The 22,757-nt window shown below is 39.8% G+C and overlaps 1 long non-coding RNA gene across 1 annotated transcript; it reads left to right on the plus strand.

The window, feature by feature from the left end:
* The first annotated feature begins 3,901 nt into the window (after positions 1–3,901).
* Positions 3,902–10,405, plus strand: LOC111094071. Its single transcript, XR_005384105.1, has 6 exons — positions 3,902–4,085; positions 5,096–5,276; positions 5,867–6,147; positions 6,415–6,486; positions 7,231–7,353; positions 8,847–10,405. It is a non-coding gene; the product is annotated as an uncharacterized LOC111094071 (long non-coding RNA).
* Positions 10,406–22,757: the final 12,352 nt, after the last annotated feature.

A 22,757-nucleotide genomic window follows, 5' to 3' on the forward strand; every position in this document is an offset into this window, starting at 1 on the left:
CTCACAGTAATGGGAAAGGAACCATATAAGCTCAGGACATCCCCTCTTGAGAACAAAATTCCTAACACTTTTCTTTCTTTTTCTCCTTTCTTTGCCCCCAGCTTTGATAACAGTCCATCCCTGCCTCCTTCATTCCTGCCCCTAGGGCTTCTCCAGATGTGGCCGTCCTTTCTTTGTCCAGCATGTGGACTCTTGCTGAAAGCTGCTGTTTTCATCCTTGTTGCAATTGTTGTTCTTGTTTCTCCTCCATTGTGGGTTAGAGACCATGTGTCAAATATGCAATAAAGTGTTTACTGGATGCCCTTCCTTGTCTCTAGAGCAATATCCTTGCTGGCCAGACATCTCGTGGGCCATCTCAGCTACAGAAAACAAGGGGAGTTTTCTAAGGATAAAAGCATATTGTATTCAGGAAAGAATTTCCAAACATAATCCAAATGCATCCCTCCCTCTCTGTGGAAGCAAAAATCACTACTCTGAGCTGTTAGAAGTGACAGTTCTGTGATTTCTTGGATCCGTCTCTCAGGAGAGTGCCTTAACATTAAGAGACATTTCCCAAGTGTCCCCTTCACTGGTGGGCCTCCAGTAACCCACCTGTCATGGTTTAGAATTTTAGAGTGTAATTTCTCAAATATTAGATGTTTCCTCATCTGCTGGAAGAGATGAGTTAGAATAAAGCCCCTCCTTTAAGAGTCTCCCTCAAATTGTGTATGCAAATGTTTCTAACCCTAAAATAAGACAATTTCAAAAAAGAATTATATTATAGGTGAGAAAGTGGTACATTTCTAGTGAACTTGGATGTCTCTGTGTCTCACAAGATATCCAACTTTCATGAAGAAGGAATTCCTTCCTGGACTCCTAACCTAGCCTTCCCGTACTCAGGTTTGCCCCCATCTCCCCAAGAGACTCCTTCTTTATACCCCAGTCTGAATGAACCATCATTCCCCTTCCAGAGGGGCAGGGGAAGAGGGGAACATTTTTTCCCATAGAAAGACATCTCCTTTCCTGGATCCCCCCACCCCGCCCCAACCAAATCAATAACATGAAGTGTTGATAGTCCCAGGCTTTAGCCATGTAGGAATCTAGAGTGAATCCATCCTCATACCAACTGAGAGCATGAGGAGCCTTATAAGGAGGAAGGTGGGACCTTCAAATCAAGGTTCTTTCTAATATGCCCTACTGTATGTTTTGGCTCTCTGAAACTCTGAACGGAGTTAACACTAAAAGATGTTGTGGGTGCAGCCATGTAGGAAGTTCAGCTTTAAAATAAGTATGTCTTTCAAGTCCAAACATAATGTTTTTGAGTCATTATTTTATACACCTATGAGAAAGAACAAATACTTTAATTTTGAAGGAACCACTCTGCTCATAGAGTCTCTGGGTCTTCAGCATTTCACAGAAGCACAAATTGCTTCACCCAGAGCCTGCCGAGATCATGAAGGAACAACACTGGATCAGCTGATTTGGGTCCTGTGACCTCTTCTTGAGGAAGGACGTGGAGGATGCTACTTCTGTTCAACAGACACACTGGTTTAGAGACAAGTACACTCTACCCTGTCCCAGACTTCTTAGCCTGGATCATGATCCAGTCTCTGACTGGCACTGGGACCAACCAGGATGCTGAGTCCAAGGCAGAGGACCAAGAGAAGAAGGGGTCTAGAAATACATGCAGCACCTGTAGTAATAGGAGAGGAAGAGAAAGTGAAGGAAATCCCAAGAGAATAATAGAAAAGTTTCCTGAGTCTGACTGCTATTTGTAGAAGGGACATCTGGAGGTCAGGCGTTCAGAAGTCAGAGTCTTGTCACATTTGATAAAAGAGCCTGTGACTATGCAGTCCCTCATCTGAATGATTTGTAGCATGTAATACTGATTCTCATTTATAGCAAGAAATCCAATCAACAAGCTAAGGCCTGTTGATACAGCAGTGTGTGAACTTGGATCACTGTTAGAGCCCTCAGTTGAAACTTGAAAATGAATGATCCTTAATCTTCTGAGGGTCAGGAATCCTTTGAGAATCCAGGGTTGGAGACCCACGTTCCAGAACAACTTCCATCCATATTTTCACAAACAATTTTTTTTGGGGGGGAGGTGGTGCTTCACAGATGCTAAAGCCATACAAGGAACTGTTTTACAGCAGCGCTTTTAATCTTTTTACAAAATAGTCCACTTTGGAGAAATGTAAAAATCTCTTTTAATGTTAATCGCAAAAGAGATCAAACCTTGTAGCTAAAAGAGAGCAAAGCAGTGAAACAAAAACAAAACAAACAAAAATAATGTCTTTTCTGATTATAAGAGCTTCTCTTCTCTTCACTCTTAAAAACCACTCTCCTATAGAAACATGGTGCAGCAAGAGAGGCAAAGACCAAGCCCTGCACAATAGGAGTAATTAATGCCACATAGCATTGACAGTTAATTTCATTATTGATATGTTATTAGGTTTGATATTTTAACAAGCCATGAGAATGGCATTATATGCATTTTGTATTTGAACTTGCCATGGTTACACACAGAAGGACCTGATCCCTGTCTTCTGACTTGCAATTCTGTGTTTGCTCAATTCTTTTTCCTCCTTGTATACCTTATCTTGCTGTATTTTACAAAGTTTGTAATATACAGAAAATAAACAGAATTTATATATAGTTAGAATTTCATTCCATCCCTGGTAAGCAGAATGAGGAAATTTGAGTGGAATAATTGTCAATAAGATAGAAATATCTTAACTTTTTCCAAAAGACAATTTTAAGCAATTTTATCATTTTCTGCAAACAAAAGAAACCTTTCCCTTTTCTAACAAATATTGATTGTAGATAATGGTAACAATTTAATAAATTATTACAATTATCAATTATTAATATCATTAGAACTGTAAGAGTAGGAAATAATCATCCCCACCCACCTTGGAATTTGGCCTATCTCTTATGGAGCAGTTGTGCCGCCACTCCTTCCCAACCCGAGGCTCTGGCACTCACAGAGTGGGAGGCGATGCCCGAGCCGGAAAGAAGGCAGGAGGGGAAAATCAGGAGGGGAAAACAACTGTGTCTGAGGGGCCTTGAGGCTGAGTGAGGAGCAAAGAGAAAGGTCAATGCTACTGTCCCAAACATCTTCCTCAAACCTAGTTGGTTTTCCCACGATCCTGTTTAACAGAAACACTGTTGATACCACCTATCAGTTTGTTCTTCTAAATACCAGAATCCCTGAATTTGTAAATGAAGTCATAAAACAACAATGAAGTAAAAAAAAGAAAAAGGAAGAAAGGAAAGAAAGAAAGAAAGAAAGAAAGAAAGAAAGAAAGAAAGAAAGAAAGAAAGAAGAAAGAAAGAAAGCCGACCGCAGCCCCCCATCCACACTCCGCCCTCCAACCCTCCAGAAGAAAAAGAAAGAAAGAAAGAAAGAAAGAAAGAAAGAAAGAAAGAAAGAAAGAAGAAAGAAAGCATAAACCTTTGTAGACCAGTTGTACAGCTGGTTTCCTAATCCATGGACAATTCTCCTCTGCTTGCCCAGCAGTATGACTTTGTTGCATCTCTTTCAACAGATGAGGAAATGAAAGAGGGCTAAATAAGGCCCCACCTGTCCCTGCAATTCACTCAAATAATAAAGCATAATGGAAAGGTTTTGCTTGATTTTGGAGATTCAAAGACAGCTTTTCTTTTGATAATTTGGACCTGAACAACTGCCTTCTCTTCCTAGTCCCTCAGCCTTTAGAAATGCCCTTGTCTAGAATCGGGTTAATGACCCCTTGTGAAAAATAGTGCTTCAAAAGCCACATGGGGATTCTTACACACCGTCTACTCCTAGTGGGCATATATTTAAGCCAAATTAGTGGCTATTGTAGGATATTAGCTAGATACAGACTAAACTGTTGTAACAAAGATTCACCAAATAAGATAGTTTATTTCTCTTAGGTAATGATCCAGTGATGAATAATGCAATATGAGAAGCTACCCACAGCCCTGGCTTTCAAGTTTGTTCCAGTCATCACTGTTTTCCAACCAGCAGAAAAGAAACAGAAAGGACATCTAATGTGGCACCACTTCTACTCACATTTCATTGGATCAGACTTTACCACTTGGCCACAACTTGCTTCAAGGTAAACAAGAAAACGTAATCTGTAGATAGATGACCATATATTCAATAGCCAAACTGAGAGTTTCCAAAAGGAAAAATGGCAGAATGGATATTGGGGAAGAGTTATCTCTGTCCCATGAGTTATCTAACGGCAGGTTGGCTCAGCTTGAAATCTTCATGTTATAAAAGGCCACACTCATCGACCTGTTAGAACCAGCCAAATGTGTTATCACTTTTTTTTATTTTTAGAAAGATGTATTTATTCATGAGTTACACAGAGAGAGAGACAGAGACGCAGGTAGAAGGAGAAGCAGGCTCCCTGCGGGGGATTGATGTGGGACTCAATCCCAGGACCCTGGGATCATGACCTGAGCCAAAGGCAGACCCTCAACCACTGTGCAACCCAGGCATCCCAACACAAAGTTTTATATATATATGGAAAGGTTTTGCTTGATTTTGGAGATTCAAAGACAGCTTTTATCTATCTATCTATCTATCTATCTATCTATCTATCTATCTATATATGAAAAATTTGAATGGAAATACACAAATATAAGATTAATTATCCCTAAGTGGTGAGATTAATTACTTGCTACTTTGTTCTTTATGGTTTTTTTTTAGTGCTGTATAACAGTAAATATGTACTACTTTTAAGCCAGGGGTGAAAAGTTTTATTTTTAAGCCTTTTATTAAACATTTTTTAATGCTGATGAGCTAAGAATTGCCCAAGAGCACCTGTAATACAGACAAACAGAGAGCACAGAACATAAGGCAACGAGTGAATGTAGTGCAAAGGCCGCTACTGAAAATGAAGGATCTTTCTCTTTGTTTAATGCTTTTCCTGTCTCACATTAGAACCCAATACTTTCTCAGTGACTGAAGTCGGGAGAATCAGAATAAGCCCTTCTGAGGACAAACAGATGTCCAATAAGACTGGGTGATTTTGATTGGGTCGTCAATAGCTGAGACCTCCCGGAGACACCTTAAAAGTGAGCCCTTGAGGCATTTTCACAAGAGTTTCCATTTTTACAGATGGGACCCCGCCTGGCCTTCTAAGACCCACAAGAATCAGAAACAGATGAGGAATCATGCCCTATTCTCACACATGAGAACCACTGACCCACTGAAATCTCATAAGACTCTGGAAATAAAAGAAAAGTCAACCTGCTCTTACAACAAATCATAATCATTGAATGATTATGTAAATGATGAGGTGTGTAACTGTTTAAGAAAATATAAATAATATTAATAAATTAATATGTATACTACTAAGAATGAGAAAAAAAAATCTACTATCTGTAAGTCTAAGCAAGGGAAGCCCCAATCTGTTTTCGGATATAAACACTGACTACCAGGGCTGGACCAACCCCTGGGGTGAGCCCTGGGAATTGAGGGATAAATGACATGGAGTCCCAGGCTTCAAGGAACTCCGACTAGAGCTAGGGAAACAGTCAATCATGTAGTATCCTGGGATTCTTCATTAACATGGATCTGAACATTTAGGCTAAAAGGGGCAATTTTTTAATATAATCAAACTTTGCCATGTATCACATTTTTCTTTTTTCTCTGGGTTAGTTCTTTTGTTCAAAAGTTATATTTATAAATTTCATATCCTGACACTAAATAGCTAGAGATCCTAATCTGGATAAACAATCTATAGAAGGGAAAATGCAAGGGTTTTCATAAGGGATATTTTGATTTAATTAATAGTTTCAAGTAAATAACAGTCACAAAGTCCAATAATCTTCACAGAGATTTTAGTGGGAAACAATGGCATTTTAAAAACATCAGTTACCATTTTAGAACAAGAATCAGAAAAGCCTACTTTGGCTGCTGAGGACGCAGAATCCAAAGAAATGGAATCCAAAGGAAGAATCCAAAGAAATGTTGGCACACGGAGCTCATGACCCACTTCTGAACTGAGCAGGAGCTGCACACATCCCCAAACTCACACGTAGACCTACCTACCCACAGTGAAAAGGCGAACACACCAGATCACCTTAAGTCGTCATCGATCTTGACAGCAAGTGTTCCTGGACGCAGGGAGCTCTAGGGCTCCATGGGCACGGCCTAAGACTGTTCCGGTAGGTCAGCAGGGATCACCCCTTAGAAGGTGAAAATCTAGGTATCTTCTAGGTCCAAAGGGTATCTGGGAAGAGCCATCCTTCCCTTGGATTCAACCCCAAAGTTGATCTCCAATCAGCTAGCCTCCAAGGCTAAAGCTGAACTTAGTGCCTGAAACTGCCCACAAGTACCTCCTTCTGGAGTCAAGAAAATATCTAGTACTAATCCTCTGTTTTCAAGAGCACTGAATGCCCCAACCAGATCTTAACCTCAACTCTTTGCCTTAGATCCAAGCACACAGCACAAGGGGAGACTCTAACAAGCTTCCAAGAGTGCTCTGCTATCGGCATTTTTCCGAGGTCAGTCTAGAATGTTCCACTGAAGTAAAGCTTGCATCTAGCCTACAAACATCAGATTCCTTGTGTGCCAAAGATTCATGCTCCCATGTTTTAATCGTATCAGGCATATATATCACCCACACTTAAAACCTAATATTGTCACCCATCTCCTCTCGGACCTTTTAGCTTTTTAAAGAATATAAAAAGCATGTTGATTCCTCTCACAATCCTCCTTTCTGTACAGAGTATTTAAAGGCTGTATCTTGAACCTGGAAAATAATGGCCAGACTGGATAAAAAAAGATGAAGTCAGGAAAAGTGTTGAAGAAAAACCCATATGCCATTCTCACTCTCTCAGAGCAGGGACTGAGCCTATCACCTTCAAGCAGGAAGAAAACCAAAAGTGACCCAAAGACGATATAAAAATTTTAACACATGTGCCACAGCAGATCCAGTGACTGCCCTGAGTAACTATAAGCATTAAGACAAGGCAATCTCTAGTTAAATTTAAAGAATAATTAAATGTCTGTTTTTTCACAAATACGATATACAAACAAATGAATAGCAGTATTGATCAATAGAATTTTCTTTTTTTTTTTTTTTAGCACAATCTATGTGGTACTTTGTACAAGCTCTGCTTCTATGAAAAGGAGAACATTTTCTATGGTTGAGAATCTTAAACTCTAGCCAGAAAGATAAATTGTATTTTGTTTTTTCTCTTTTCCTACTGAGGTATAATTGACATATAATATTTTATTAACTTCAGCTGTGCAACGAAGAGACAAATTTTAAATGAATATTGTATAAGTAACTGATCATCACCCCCGGCACTCCCTTCTTCCTCTCAGCTAAAGAATCCCAGAATTTCAGCTAAGTATATGGCTCTTAGGTAAAATATAGATATATATTTTATGTATCTATATATAACATATTTATTTATATATTAAATATATTAAATATTAATATTATTAATATAATAAATATATTAATATCTATATATTTATTTGTATATTAAGTTATATTTATATAAAGCATATTAATATATAAGGTATAATATATTTATATGTATTTAATATATATTTTGTATATATTATAAATATTATATATATTTATCAGCTTCCTTTGCAGATAAGTATACAAACATGACTAAGCTAAGGACAATAGGTTAGGAGCAGGAATCAAGTGTAAAACTGGGACCAATCCCAATGAAGATGAAGCCTTGGTTCATCTATCCTCTTCTTGTGGGTTAGGAATGGCAAAGAGTGCAGCCATCTCAAAAGTCACATGTGGAGAATGGCAGAGCCACTCTGCCAACCTTACAGCCTCACCTCTGGACAGTGATTCTCAGAAAGAAAGAAACTTCATTATACCTAATCCACTACTTTGGGGGTATTTGCTTAACAGCACCCTAGGTTAAAAGACGCAATGTCATAACAGCAGATCTTGCGTGAGATTTAGAGGGATGGCAGACAGAGGGAACAAGGGCAGCACAGAGTGAAATGTCACCTGAGCTCAGCCTTGAAGGTTGAGTAGAACTGGAAAAAGCAGGAGAAGTGGAGGGAGCCATGGGCTCTTCTAAGGGGGATGGCAGGATGGGATGCACAGACCTGTAGCAAGCACAGAATGGTGCAAACAGTAGGCACTCAGTAAATATTTGAGTAATGACTGAGTTGAGAGCTCAAAAGCCCACCTAAGCATTGAGACCTTACCCTGGAGGCAACTATAAAGCAGCTGAGTAATGTGGTAAAGGGGTTGCTTGAGGAAGATCAACTTAGCAGATGCATGCAAAATTGGATGGGAGTATTGAAAAAATTTTTTTAAAAAAAGCAAAAAAATTCTGTAAGCTAGAATAATAGAGAAGACAACCACATAATTTGTCATTCAAACTGGCACACTCTTAAGAATGAATGGGGTGCTGTTAAGAGTGCACTGGGACATTGGGCATAAACTGGGATTTCCCTGGGCGAATCACCAGGTAATATCAACACGGAAACAGACAACTTGAACAGACTGCCCAGGGTGCACTCCTTCATTTTTAATACCTGTTTTGACAACCTCCCTCCCCCTGCCCCTGCCACAAGACTTTCTATATTATCTTTCTATAGGGTTTATCTTCAGACTGGCCCCAAAGATTAGGCTGATCTTATGTCCTATCCTCCATTGTATTGGCTAAAAAAGGGCAATATTTTTTGAGGATTTTTTTTCTCATCACTTGCTCCTTTTTTATCTTCACAAGAAGCAAACATTGATCACTGTTTAATCACCTCCTTTTTTTTTTTTTTTTTTGCCATCCTCTCCAGAGCAGTGTGTTTGTTACTTTTAAAACGCAGCCATAACTAAAATTCCTGTGTTTACTTTTTTTCCTCTGCACTCTATTCATAGAAATAGACTGAGGTTCTCCTCCCTGGTGCAAAGAGACAAGGACAGCAGCATGGGGTTGCTCCGTGTGGAAATCCACAGACCAGGCCAGGCTGGAAAGTGTGGATGACACTCAGAAGAGAGGCAGCTTTAGAAAGGATGGTGGCCGTGAGAAGTCCCCGTAAGGATTAACACGATGGGAATTGTTCACCTTTCCCTTTAAAAAAGTTCCATATTAACAAATTCTCAGCTCTAAATCCTTTGGAAATGTCTTGAAAGGAATTTATCTGGGTTCGCTGTTCATGCATTTCACAGGTATTTGTAGATTTACCATTTTAGCAAACAAACCCAAACATCCCTGCCCTCAGCTCTCTCGTAGAGGCAAATTCCAGGACAGAGAAGTAAGCAAACCTCTCTGCACTGGGGCTCCCAGGAATCAGATTCAAGCAAGGCAAGCACTGTCTCTGGTGGGTGTGAAGCTTGGGGAGTTTTCAGGCTATAAGACGAGTGAAAACACGCTTGAGCTGCCGCCCAAGAGTCAAGTATTTACCTGTTGAAGCCCAACAACTTCAGGCCCGTGCAGATACCCTGTGCCACCTGATGGAGTTGTAATGGATTCCAAGGCCTTGCAACCGCCACCCCAGATCAGTCTAAAATGGAAATCTCTGTCATATGGCATGTAAGGGGACCTGAGAAATCTGAGACGTTGTTTAGATCATCCCCTAATTTGATAAATGTGGAAGTGGAGCCTGGAAAACCAAGGGGTTTGTCTAAGGTCACCAAGTAGTGGCCGTGTTATGCTCTTGGCTTTATCAAAGCTCAAGGTACTGGGCATATCAGAAGAATTGGCCGGGCTGTGGGTAGGGGAAAAGCCAGGAGGAATGGGGGAGATGAGGAGGTGGGAGGGGTACCTCCCAGGTTTGGGTCTCTCCAAAAAAGCCAGGGAACATGCCCACAATGCTGGGCAGGAACAGGGTGTCTTTGGCAACCACAGAGCAATGTTGGTCCAGCAGGAGGTCAGCGGTGCAAAGAAATGTCTGTTACCCTCTGATTCAGTCCATTTAAAAAACCCAAAGGAGCAGAATCTTCACAGATTTTGGATTCTCACTAGTCTGTAAAGGGAAAAGACCCACAGAGACTGTTGCATAATTGCGTGACTTTAAATGGTCAAGCCAGTCATTTAAATTTCAAATCCATTGACTTCCCCTTCCTGTCTCTGTCTCCAGTATTAGCCAGTCTTTTCTTTTATCCAAATATGCAAAAACGGAAGACTCTTTTCTCAGTGTCTGGTACATGGTATACATTTAATACAAAAACCGTTAACTTGAATCAAAAATTCGGAATGAATTATCGCACAGATTCACACTCTGTTCAGAAATTTGTCTTTTCAGGCCTCCTCAGCGCTGGAAACCACGTAAATCGAGAGGTGGAGTCAGGAGGTGGGAGGCATCCTGGGCACTTATTTAAGAAGGACGCTTCTCGGGCATCTGGGTGGCTCAGTCGGTTAAGCCACCGACTCTGGATTTCGGCTCCAGTCATGGTCTCAGGGTCGCGGGATCAAGCCTCATGTTGGGCTCTGCACTCGGAGGAGTCTGCTTCTCCCTCTCCCTCTGCTCCTCCCCCGGCTCTCTCTCTCTACAATAAATGAATAAAATATATATTTTTTAAAAAAGAAAGATATGTCCGTTTTGAGCCCTAAATGGGGATACTATAAGAGATCATAGTTCTACTCGGAGGCTCAGAAGCAGCCGTGGGAGCCGCGGCGGAGTCTAGCAGGTTCCAGATGGCGCCAGGAGCTGTGACATCTGTGTGGATGGGCGCTGCCACTGCCACACGCGCATGGCCACCCATGGACAGGTACACCTGTTGTGCTTTATGCTGCATCTCACACAGGAATTAGGAATTACACAACAGAGAAGAAGAAACAGGTCACATAGAAAGGCAGAAGAATCAAGACTTCTAAGATCCAGGGCAGAAAGATGGCCACATTTGAATGACAAATGTGGCTGTGATAATTCTAGCAACTAGGCTGGAAGGAAAAAGGAGCTTAGCTATGACATTTTCATTGTCTGATAATAGAATGTGCAAGTGACAGGGAAGGCTCTTCTTTTACAGAACTGAATGCAGGTACAAAAGGAGTTACTGGGACTGAGGTGGAACACGGTCCCACCTGCGGGGTCAGAGCAGAAGCCCTGGCTGACTTGGGCCGCACACCCCTGTGCACAGGGCAGAGGGAACTTGGCCAAAAGATGCGGGTGCTTCAGACAGAGAATGGCCCAACGACAAGCACCCGACAACTCGTGTGGACAAGAAGCAGCCTCTGGTTCTGTGGCCGAAGCAGCAGCACAGGCACAGCGACCCAGAGCAGATCTGATCTGCCCTTCCACACGCAGAAGCGTGATCCCTACACATACTGAACATGAATTTTCCAGATCTTTATAACTAACAATAAACAACTCTTCACCAAGTTATTTTAATGGAAAAGTGAGAAATGGAGAAGAGTGGAGACTACTGGATCCCTGTGTACTCATCAGGGTCTTCAAAAGTTACTAATAAAATGAACTCCGGCTCATGTAGACAAAAAAAAAAAAAAAGAAAAGAATTTACTTGAAGCTAGCTATCAAATCATCGGAAAGGCTAAGAACAAGACTTACAAAATAGGCAGGAAGCAGGGTCATCTGGTGGCTGCAGACACAGCCAAGTCCCTTCCAGAGAACCAGTCCCATCATGACCCCATCGCATGGGAAGTCTCCAAATGGCTCGGTGTTTTCCAATCTCTCCTTCCATATTAGAGTCCTACATAAATGACCCAGGTGACCACGTCTGGCCCACATTTGATACACGAGGGATAAGAAGAGGTCATGACTGGCCCCGTCAGAGTTTTAAACATAGATGGAAGCAGAGCCCTGCCTCCCTGTAAGAGGCGTACATTGGGGGACCCCCCACCTCCACAGAAAGAGAATGCAGAGGCTGGCCAGCAGCAGCAAAGCAGTGACCCCAAAGCCTACCGGTTGTCCGCAACAGGGAGAACTGACCCAGTGCACGTGTGTGTGACTCAGGGGTGAGTGTGGGGTTTCAATGGGGCACAGTGAAGGGGGGTGGTTACAGAGAGAAGGCAAAGCTAGAGGAAAGGGCAAGGAAAAGGAAGAAACCGGGCAGCCCGGGTGGCTAGGCAGTTTAGCACCATCTCCGGTCCAGAATGGGATCCTGGGGACCCGAGATCAAGTCCCACATCGGGCTCCCTGCATGGAGCCTGCTTCTCCCTCTGCCTGTGTCTCTGCCTCTCTATCTCTCTCTCTCTCTGTCTCTCATGAATAAAATAAAATCTAAAAAAAAAAAAAAAAAGGAAGAAACCAAAACTATGAGAAAGACTGAATTTCATCATCATTCCGCAAATGCCATGGGCCTTGGATAATTTCTTTTCATATCAAGGATTTGAGAATTTCCGATGAATGTCCCCAAAACTATAAATGTACAGGAAACCTGAGGATGAAGAATGGAGACAATCTCATTGAATCACTCTCATTGCTTTATAGTCTTATTTTGTATAAAATAAATTTTCAAAGGGGTTTGGACCATAAACTATGCTTCTGCTACAAAGCACATACATAGGTTTCAGGACATGACTGTGAATGGAATTAAAGCCGAAGTAGACACATTTCCAATTAATTTTCCTAAACTCACCCCTGTGGGCTATTTAACAATTGTCAAATCCTTTCTATTTTTTTCAAAGACTGCTATAGTCAAACAACTTGTACACTGAATTAGAGGTCATCCTTAGTATGGCCACACCTGAAATGAGGATTAAGTAACCACACTCTGTTCATTACAACTTCTTCTTTTTTTTAAGAATTTATTTATTTAGAGAGAGGGAGAGAAAGACAGAGAGTGCACGTGTCTGTGTGCGTCAGGGGAGGGGGAGAGGACAAGCGGAAGAGACAATCTGAGCGCAGAGCCTGACTCAGAGCTCAATCTCAGGACCCTGAGACCCTGACCCGAGCCAAACCCAAGAGTCAGACACCTAATCGACGATGCCACCCAGACACCCCATTCATTCCATTTTCAAAGCTGTTCTATTTTACTGCTATGCATCCGTTTATAACAGATATTTTTGAAAGCTATTCAGTGACAGCTCGCTTATGAACCAATTTTGCCCAGTGTGTGTTAAATGGAAGTTGGAAAATAATGAAAATGCATAATAAATCACAAATTCTCTTCCAAATATGTGAATCAGAAATTTAGCACCCTAATTCTGGATCACCAGTAGGTGTTACAGGAAATGTGGCCCTCGAGAAGCCACATGGCTTACGCGGCATAACACAACAGAGGCAAGACTTGAAACCACAATCTAATGTCTTGATGTTACCCTTGTGGCAGCCAAATTGTTATCATTATTGCTTTCCTCCCCGTACTATATTCCCCTGTATAAGAAATAAATGTAATTTTATAGGAATTCCTCTGCAGCTTTCCAAATGCAGCCCAACAATTTGGGAAGAGGGAGATTTAAAGTCAGAAGAAGGGACGCCTGGATGGCTCAATGGTTGAGGGTCTGCCTTTGGCTCAGGTCATGATCCCAGGGTCCTTGGATTGATTCTTGCATCAGGCCCCATAGGGAGCCTGCTTCTCCCTCTGCTTGTGTTTCTGCCTCTCTCTGTGTGTCTCTCATGAATAAATAAATAAAATCTTTAAGTCAGAAGAGAAGCCACTACCTTCTGCATGACCTTCTGCATGACCTTGCCACCCAGAGGTCTGGGCCATGGGGATCCGGCTATCCCCACCCTGGACACCAAGTATGCACTTCCTCTCCTCCCTTCTTAATGATCCGATCCGCCTTCTTCTCGTCAATATGCCTGGAGAGTATGTTTTCCCAAGTAAACCTGGTCTGGCTCAGGAATCCTGACATTCCATTCAAATGAAAGAGCATATTGTTGAAAACTAGCTGCAGAGAGACAGACAGACAAGGATATACACAGTGTCATCACTTGACATTTTCATGTCTAAGAATGCAGCTCAGGAGCAACAGACCATTCGGGGTGGGGGAATGTTGTGAGAAACTTGATCCTGTGAAATTACATCCTGACATTCTAGGACGTACATAACTGATACCTTGACTCCTGAATACTTATGCCTCTTTTATTTCAAACTATGGTGAGAAAGTACAAGGCCCAGCTTCACACCGTTGAGTCTGTGGTTGATTGAGGACCCGGAGAGGAGGACACACACACTTAGGCTTCCTCAGCTTGAAACCATCACGAATGTCTGCAGGACACCAGCACAACACTCAGACAGTGCTCATCCAAATGCCAAGTAGGCACGAGTGAGGGCAGATGCCAGGCTCAGGGATAAGATTCCAGAGAAAAAGAACGTTCCTACAGATTGGAGGCATCACTTCCGTGTTGTTTAGCCCTCTGGCAAAGACCTGCTTTTCGAGGCCTGGAGCTCAGACCTTGGGGGATGGACGTGAAGGTTCCGCTTTGCCCCCAGCTTCCAAAGCTTACAGACAGCTCAGACCATGACTGAGGTGCTAAGATTCATTTTTCTTAATTTTGGTGTTTTTTTTTTAAATTCCAAAATATGATTCCTTGCTAAAATTCCTGACTCATAAAGGCCAGAGATTATGATTACTATCACCCTCCAACTTCAAATATGTGATAGTGCCTTCATTTCTCAGGCTCTTTAAAATCACCAGAGTGACCAAAGCAGATTGCCTTCAGTGTTGAGTGTCCATTGCCAGGAAGTCCCTGAAGTATCAGGGCCATGGAGCGACGGTTGGCCACAGTCTTTCCAATGTTGGAATTCAGCAACCATGTCATAAGAACAGAATCATCAACTTTGTGGAATTTGGGGTCCAGCCTGAGTTTGGGAGCATCACCTCCTCTTTGTTCCACTGTCATTTGCTCTTCCCAGAAAGGAAGTATCATTTTTGAGGACACTTTGCCTATTGGGCTGGTTTTCATAGAGAACCTCCACAGAGGCCACTTACCTGGCTTGTCCTAACAGTGAATGATTTCTTTTGGCTCACAAGCCGAGTGTCTAGTTGGTTGTGGCAGATGTAGGGGTTTCCTCGCAGATACGCCATGGTAGCCTTCACAGAAATAAAAGGCATGGCGCCGCCTTCTCAGGAGGCCTAGGGAAGCGCTTCAAAGCTTCCTGTCCCCTTTCATTTGCAGCCAGAATGCAAGACAGGCTTTCTACATGTTTCAGTGACTCCATTGAGACTCACACTGAAATCCATTCTCCAAGGGTTCTCCATCTATCACTGTATTTGAAACAAGGTTCAAACCTGGCTCTTCTAAAATCTAACTGGCCTAATTGTTTCATCAGAGTGACAGGACCCTTGTTTCTAGAAGGGCCTCCTGGTTATTGAAGTTACCTCACCAGCAATGGGTTTTGAATCCCAGCAGACAAGGAAGAATATGCTATAACCACTTTGAGTGTTCTTTTCTGCTAACTCCGTGACCCTCAGCCTGAGCTCCCAGCAGAGACAGACCCGGGATAGGAATCTCTATCTGCAGCTTTCCAAATGCAGCCCAACAATTTGGGAAGAGGGTGATTTAAAGTCAGAAGAAGGGACGCCTGGATGGCTCAATGGTTGAGGGTCTGCCTTTGGAGATAAAGCCGATCAGAACTGAAAAGGCTGATTTTTAGTGTAGCCTGAGGTGTTCACACTTCACTATTGAAATAAAGAGAACCTGATAGTTTGTCACTAAAAGAGCAAATCAAAGAATTTTGGTAGAAAGCTCCTGTCAAAAAGTTTCTAAGAAGCCTATCAGTTGTTCTGGCAAGTAAAGAAACAAGGCACACGCCTACTGCCCCCAGGAAGCATGCTGTCTTACACCCACAAACACTCGGGAAACCTTCTAGGTGGCGTTCACCAAGGGCCAGAGGAGATATTCCATCGGACCTAGAATTCTCACTGCTCCTGACTATTGTCATTGAAGTAGATTTTGTGAAATAACCAAGTAGAATCAAAGGGGACTTGGATTTGGATACTTGGGGACAATTAAGTGCATCTCAGATCTAGACATGAACACTCTCTGGTAGGGCTGTATTCTAGAAGGAGGATTAGAGTTCTGACTGAAGCCTATCCCATGATATCTCTAAATAGTCTCATGGGCTGACTCAGCTGGACCACTGTGGCCACCACCTGTCTCCAACAGTCCTTTCTTCTTTTTGCAGAAGCCAGTCACTGTCTCTTTCCCTCTCTCATCGTTTGCTCTTTGTTAATGTTCCCAATCAGTTGGTATGTTGGTCTCTTAGATTGGTGTGATTCAACAACTTTTTCTGTGGCTCACATGACAGATCCAGTGTATTAGTTACAGAGTACCAGGAATGCCCAAAAAGAAGAGAGACCACAGACAGGATTATTCCTGACTCTGACATGCAAGGCGCAACACTCAGTATTAAATAAACTTGGGGAAATGATCACAGAGCAGCCATATGTGTAGGATATTATAGCCTCTAGGCCAGAATAATTACACACTGAATTTTTACTTAAATTTAGAATGTAGAGAGGATTTAACTCACTATTTAAAATGTCTATTTTCAGTGTTGACTTCAGACAGATTTGAGTGTGTGTGTGTGTGTGTGTGTGTGTGTGTGTATGCGTGCGCATGTGCATGCATCTGTGTGTACTTGATTCTTTGGGGGCCTAAGAGATCTGCCTGGTTACTTTGCAATTAGAAATTCATTGCCTTGGCTTAAGTATTAAAGGTGGGAGTATAGGGTGGGGAGCAAGGAGGAGCTGTCTCTTATTATAGTGTAAATATACCTATCTGTTAGTCATATGTTTTTTATTTCTCAGAATAAATGCACCCCATTAATGTTTAACTGAGATTTTATTTCAACTGAAATATCTATTGTCCAGCCTGCACATTTCATAGGTGAAGAAAGTCAGTTCCATAAAGAGGAGTGGCCAGTCTATGATCAATAGGTTCAGGAGAAAAATCAGGTTTTCTGACAGCCCAACAAGGCATCTCCCAACACAGCCCATTGCATTTTGATCTTTAGCCCTTCATTTTCCTCCCAAAATACAGTTTCAAATTAAATCAATTCTACTATCCTAATTTCTAAATCCTTGCAAATGTCTTCTATAAACTCAGAGTCAAAGTAAATGATGGGTGGCCCTGGAATTCTCACTTTGGCTTAAGGGGCTGGTATGTTGAGCAGGTCCCTGTGTGGAAACATCTTACATAAGGTGAAGTATAGGAGCATGAGACACGAACTTCACAAAGCCACAACTTGAAACTTCTAAAAAATACATTAAGTGCTAACTAAATAAAATTACAGTATTGAAGAGACAGAGAGCTCAGGATCTCCACCATGCTGGTTCCCAAATAGGATTCATCCACATGTCTATTTCTGATATTTCCCAGGATCTATGAGAAGACCATTACCTTCAGATCATTAAAAAAAATTTAATTTCATTAAAATATGTATGGGCAAGATTTGCTCTCACTATTTCCCTCTTCTCTTAGAAAAGTGAGAAATTAGTAAAATATAAGCTCCATAAGGAAAAGGCTATGGTTGTCTTTTTTTATTTTTTTTATTGGAGTTCAATATGCCAACATATAGCATAACACCCAGTGCTCATCCCACAAAATACCCCCCTCAGTGCCATCACCCAGTCACCCCAACCCCCGCCCACCTCCCCTTCCACTACCCCTTGTTCATTTCCCAGAGTTAGGTGTCTCTCATGTCTTGTCTCCCTCTCTGATATTTTCACTCATTTTCTTTCCTTTCCCTTTATTCCCTTTCACTAATTTTTATATTCCCCAAATGAATGAGGCCATATAATGTTTGTCCATTTCTGATTGACTTATTTCATTCAGCATAACACCCTCCAGATCCATCCACATGGAAGCAAATGGTGGGTATTTGTCATTTTTTTTGTTTGTTTTGTTTTGTTTTGTTTTTGAGGCTATGGCTGTCTTACTCTCTATTTTATCTCCACCATATAACACAGTGTCTGACACATACTAGGCCTTCAGTAAATATTTTCCATTAAATAAATAAATGAATGGAAACTATGGTTAAATATAATATGTTATATTTACAATGTTCTACTTTGTATCAAAGATACTATTGCAAGATTTGGGTATGTTATGGAGTTTGATATCTCAATGAAAACATATAATAGAAAAGATGATTTATGAATAATTAATTCTACAAATGGAATCTTCAGGTAGAAATGTTTCTAAACTCTTATAGCTCAAGAATACAAAAGCCTCCAGCAGCTCAGGTGGCTCAGCGGTTTAGCTGAGGTGTGACCCAACCTTCAGCCCAGGGCGTGATCCTGGAGTCCCGGGATTGAGTCCCATGTCAGGCTCCCTGCATGGAGCCTGCTTCTCCCTCTGCCTGTGTCTCTGCCTCTCTCTCTCTCTCTCTCTCTCTCTCTCTGTCTCTCTCTCTCTCACCCTGTCCCTCATGAATAAATAAATTAAAATCTTAAAAAAAAAAAAAGAATACAAAGATCTCAAGCTTTTAGTAGTGAATGAAGCACCAGCTTCAAGAAAAGGAATTGAAAAGACACAAGCAAATGGAAAGGTATTTCATCTCATGGATTGGAAAAATTAATATTACTGAAATGCCCACACTATCCCCCCAAATCTACAGACTCAATGCAAATGCTCATCATAAAAACATATTTGTATTAAGAATCAAACAGAAATTCTATATTTAAAAAGTAGAATATAAAAAACCCAGTGATATTTTTCACAGAATTATAATAAACAATCCTGAAGTTTGTACCAAACCACAAAAGACCCTGAAGGGCCAAAGCAATCTTGAATAGGAAGAACAAAGCTGGAGGCATCACACTTCTGATTTCAAGCTATATAATGAAGCAATAGTAATCAAAACAGTATGGTATTGGCATCAAAATGGAAACACAGAGATATGGAACAGAATAGATACCCCAGAAATAAACTTATGCATATATAGTGAATTACTTTATGTGAAAATAACCAAGAAAATACAATGAGAAAATAGTGTCTACAATAAGTGGTGATGAGAAAATTGAATGGTGACATGCAAAAGAATGATTCTGGACTATTATCTGACACCATACACAAATCAATTCAAAGTAGATTTAAGACTTGAACATAAACCCTAAAACCACGAAACTCCTAGGGGGAAAAAAAACACAGAGGGAAGCCATGAGTCTTGGCAAAGATATTTTGGATTTGACATCAAAAGCCAAGACTTGAACAAAAGCAAAAATAAACAAGTGGGACTACATCAAACTAAGAAGCTTGTGTATAGCTGGGTAACCACCAAAACAATGAAAAAGCATCCTTTCCAAAACCGAATCAGAAAGAAATAGAAAATCTGAACAGACTAATTACTAACAATGAAATTGAATCAGTAAGCAAAAACTAACAAAAAACACAAGTTCAGGACCAAATGTCTTCACAGGTGAATTCTACCAAACATTTAAAGAGTTAATATCTTCCTTTCAAACTATTCTAAAAAGAGAAGAGACAGAGACAGAGACAGAGGCAGAGAGAGAAGGGAAGGGAAAGCTTCTGAATTCATTCTATGAGAATAACATTACTCTGATACCAAAACCCTGATACCAAAGATGCTACAAAAAAACAGGACTATCAGTCCATATCTCAGATGAATTTGGGTGCAAAAAATTCTCAACCAAATATTAGCAAACCAAAACCAACAATACATTTAAAAAGTATTCACCACAATCAAGTGAGATTTATTCTGGAGAGGGAATCAATCTACATGGTATGTCACATTAACAAGAGAAAGGATAGGATTATCTCAATAGATTAGGAAAGAGCATTTGACAAAATACAACATCCAATCATTATAAAAACTCTCAACAAAATAAGTTTAGAGGTAATATGGCTTAACCTAATAAAGGCCATAAATAAATAAATAATAAATAAATAATAAATAAATAAATAAATAAATAAATAAATAAATAAATAAATAAAATTTAAAAATAAAGGCCATATATGACAAACCCACAGCTAACATCATATTCAATGGTGAAAACCTGAGAACTTTTCCTGTAAGATCAGGAATAAGACAAGGATATCCACTCTCACCACCTTTAATCAATATAGTGGAAATCCTAACCACAGTAATCAGACAATAGAAAGGGAAAAAAGTCACTCAAATTGGGAAGGAACAAGTAAAACTTTCACGATTTGCAGATGATATAGTATTACATATAGTAAACCCTAAGGAATCCACCAAAAAAAAAAAAATACCAGAACTGATAAATGAATTCACTAAAATCACAGGACCCAAATTAATATACAGAAATCTATTGCATTTCTATACACTAATAATGAAGTAGTTGAAAGGGAAATCATAAAAACAATCCCATTTACAATTGCATCAAAAAGAATATAATATCTAGGAATAAATCTAACCAAGGAGGTGGAAGACCTATACTCCAAAAACTAAAACATTGGTGAAATTGAAGATGACACAAACAAATGGAAGGAAATCCTATGCTCATTGATCACCAAAACCAATAGTGTTAAAATGTCCATACTACCCAGGTAATCTACAGATTCAATGCAATCCTCACCAAAATACCAACAATGTTTTTCACAGAACTAGAACAAATAATGCAAAAACTTCTATAGAACCACAAAGGATCCCAAAGAGCCAAAGAAATCTTGAAAAAGAACAAAGATGGAAGTATCACAATCCCAGATTTCAAGATATACTCAAAGCTGTAGTCATCAAAACAATATAGTACTGGCACAAAAACAAACACATAGATCAATGGAACAGAATAGAGAGTCCGGAAATAAACCCACTTTTTTATGGTTAATTAATCTACGACAAAGGAGGCAAGAAAATACAATGGGAAAAAGATAGTCTCTTTAACAAATGGTGCTGGGAAAACCAAACAGCTACATAAAAAAAAAAAGAAAAAAGAAACTGGACCACTTTCTTACACCATACACAAAAATAAATTTAAAATGGACTAAGGAACCAAATGTGAGACCTAAAACCACGAAATTCCTAGAAGAAACCATAGGTAGTAATTGGCAGGAGAAACATTCTTCCAGATATGTCTCCTCAGGCAAGGGAAACAAAAGCAAAATTAACCTATTGAGACTACACCAAAGTAAAAGGCTTTTGCACAGCAAAGAAAATCATAAACAAAACAAAAAGACAACCTCCTGAAAGGGAGAAAGTATTTGAAAATGACATATTTGATAAGGGGTTAATATCCAACATATATAAAAAACTTATGCAACTCAACACCAAAATAATAATAATAATAATAATAATAATAATAATTCAATTTTAAAAATGGGCAGAGGACCTAAATTAACACTTTTCCAAAGACATACAGAAGGCCAACAGACACATTAACAGGTGCTCAACATCACCAAATGTCAGAGAAATACAATTCAAAACCACAATGAGATAGCACCCCACACCAGTCAGAATGGCTAAAATCAAAAACATAAAAATAACAAGTGATGACACAGATGTGAAGAAAAAGAAACTCTTGTGCACTGTTGGTGGGAACTCAAATTGGTGCAACCACTGTAGAAATCAGGATGGAGGCTTCTAAAAAATTAAAAATAGAATTGCCATATGATCCAGCAATTCCACTAGAGGGTATTTACCCAAAGAAAATCAAAACACTAATTTGAAAAGATATATGCACCCCTATGCTTACTGTAGCATTATTTACAATGACCAATATATGAAAGTACCTAGTATTTATCTATAGATGAATGAAGATGTGGGGATATATATATTTATATTTAAATAATATATATTTATAAGTATATAAATATATATATTTCATCAGAGTGTATACTAGATATACAATGAGATATTACTCAACTATTAAAAGAATGAAATCTTGCCATTTGCAACAACATGGATGATTCTAGAGGATACAATGCCAATTGAAATAAGTCACTCAGACAAATTGAACACCAATAAAAAATAAATTTATCAAAATAAAAAAATAAATAAAAATAGTACTACAGTATGAAAAAAAATGAAATAAGTCACTCAGAGAAGGACAAATACCATATGATTTCACTTATATGTGAAATTTAAGAAACTAAAATAAATGAAGAAACAAAATTAAAAGGAACAAACAAGAAAGCAGAGTCTTAAATACAGAAAACAAACTGATGGTTGCCAGAGGGTGAAAGCACAGGTGAAACAGGTGAAGGAGATTAGAGGAGGCTTATCCTGATGAGCCCTGAGAAATGTATAGAATTGTTGAATCACTGTATTGTACCCCTGAAACTAATATAACACTGTATGTTAATTATACTGGAAAAAGATGGAGAAGTAACATGGAATGGGAGAACATATCTGCAAATCATATATCTGATCAGGGGTTAATATCCAAAATATGTAATGAACTGATGCAATTCAATAGAAAACAAGCTACTCCAAAAAATGGGCAGAGAAGCTGAATAGATATTTTTATAAAAAGATATACAAATTGACAAAATGTATATAACAAAGTGCTCAACCTCACTAATCATCAGGGAAATGCAAATCAAAATCACAACGATATATCATCACCTCCCATCTGTTAGGATGGCTAAAAAGACAAGAAATAGCTAGTGTTGGTGAAGATTGCTGGTATAGAAAAGGGAATCCTTACGCACTGTTGGTGATAATATAAACTGGTACAGCCAGTATGAAAACAATATGGAAGGTCCTCAAACAATGAAAAATAGGACTACTGTATGATCCCGCAATCCCACTTCTGTGTATTTATCCAAAGAAAATGAAATTGCTGTCTCTCAAAAAGATGTCCACACCCATGTTCACTGATTTACCAAGACATGGTAAATATTATAGTACTTACCATATTGCCAAGACATGTAAGCAATCTATGCCCATTGGCAGATGAATAGATAAAGAAATTGATTGTGAATATATATATATAAAATGTATATATTTTACATATGT

Source organism: Canis lupus, chromosome 35 (genome assembly GCF_011100685.1).
Source record: "Canis lupus familiaris isolate Mischka breed German Shepherd chromosome 35, alternate assembly UU_Cfam_GSD_1.0, whole genome shotgun sequence".
In the NCBI taxonomy this organism is placed as follows: Eukaryota; Metazoa; Chordata; class Mammalia; order Carnivora; family Canidae; genus Canis; species Canis lupus.